Source organism: Gavialis gangeticus, unplaced genomic scaffold, assembly GCF_001723915.1.
Source record: "Gavialis gangeticus isolate Ggan-Ray unplaced genomic scaffold, GavGan_comp1, whole genome shotgun sequence".
NCBI classification, from domain to species: domain Eukaryota; kingdom Metazoa; phylum Chordata; order Crocodylia; family Gavialidae; genus Gavialis; species Gavialis gangeticus.
The window spans coordinates 4,141,234-4,142,617 of NW_017728994.1; the positions used below are offsets into that span (position 1 = coordinate 4,141,234).

Below are 1,384 nucleotides of genomic sequence, written 5' to 3' on the forward strand. Positions count from 1 at the left end.
TGGCAGGGTGCAGTTTTAGTGGTCATGCTCAGGACCTGGGCCTCCTCCTTCCCCATAGCCCTGGCTCATACCTCCAAGTTCATCCTGGCACAGAAGCTCAGCACAAACATGTTCTTCCCCTACTGGCTGCTGATGCAGTGAGTGCCCCCTCCAGCTCTGAAAGCCGGGTATTAAATGGCTTTTAAAAAATGAAAAAAGGAAGCAGGTGTGGATGGAGTGAGAAGGGTGGCATTCACTCTGTCTGCACCTGGAGCTCAGGGAACTCCACAGTGGGAGATGCATCTTGAGTTGCACCAGCTGCTCCACCAAACCAGGGTCCAAGCAGGTGCATTGTGGGGGTCACTACATCCCCAGCAATGCTGAACACCTTATTGCTTGGAACACTGGTCAGTGGACAGGACAGGTGTTCATGGGCAACCGTGGCCAGATCCAGCTACATCTGGCTGTGGTTTGCCCAGTAGGCCAAGGGGCCACAGAGCAGAGGCGCCACATCCTTGGCAAGGCCTGAGCACTACCTGCCTGATGGTGGGGTCTGGTGCCTCTGGACCCCATCATGGAAGCCATGCCCTTGGCCCACATTGGCAGTGCCTGTGGTGGAGGAGGAGACTGGCTGGTGGATGGCATACTAGTATGGGACAGCGGATCCCCCTCTTTAAGAATATTAAAGAACAAAACAAAACAAAAACAAAAAACATTTTGACATGCACACAAAATGTTTTGAAACCAGACCCTTCCTGTGAACTATTTTGGATTTCATGAATTTTAGCATAGGATAAGAGGGGAGTGAGGGCTGAAAGTTTAATCTTTCAGCACACCTGAACTTGTGCTGAAGGAAGAGCCATAACCAGGGAAGGGTGATCTGTCCAGCTCTACTTTAGATGCAAATGAAATCTATTGAAATTTCCATTATTCTCAATGGAGAAAAATCTCAAAATAGTAACAGGAGACTTGTCAATAAATGTGTGTAATTACAGGTGAATCTGAAACGTAGCCCCAAATTATTCTCTAATTTAAACTATGGACCGTATTCAAATCTGCAAATCATCTCTTCTGCCTTTTCAATATATGTATTGTCAAGGAAAATTTTGATTGAATGCTGCCAATGCAGAGAGAATTAAAGCTGACATGCGCAAGACAGGCTCATGGAATTTTCCATTGGGCTCACCCAGCATGTGTCCCCTGGGCGACCCCAAGAGCTGTCAGTCAGGCTGACCTACTTTTCAGCCCTGCGCATGCTTGGTAACAGTGGAGAGCTCAGGCTCACACATGCTCAGTCAGCTAAGAGCATGATGTCATTCGGCTAGAAAGTTCTTTGAGGGACACATTCTAATTGGCCACCAAATTGTTATAAAAGGTTAAGGAGCCCCTCCCTCGGGGGGGGATC

The 1,384-nt window shown here is 48.1% G+C and overlaps 1 protein-coding gene across 2 annotated transcripts in view; it reads right to left on the bottom strand.

Annotated features, from left to right (window-relative positions):
• GRID1 (glutamate ionotropic receptor delta type subunit 1) overlaps positions 1-1,384 on the bottom strand; it is a 1,431,845-nt gene that overhangs the window by 466,494 nt on the left and 963,967 nt on the right. The gene's annotated exons all lie outside the window — the stretch shown is intronic.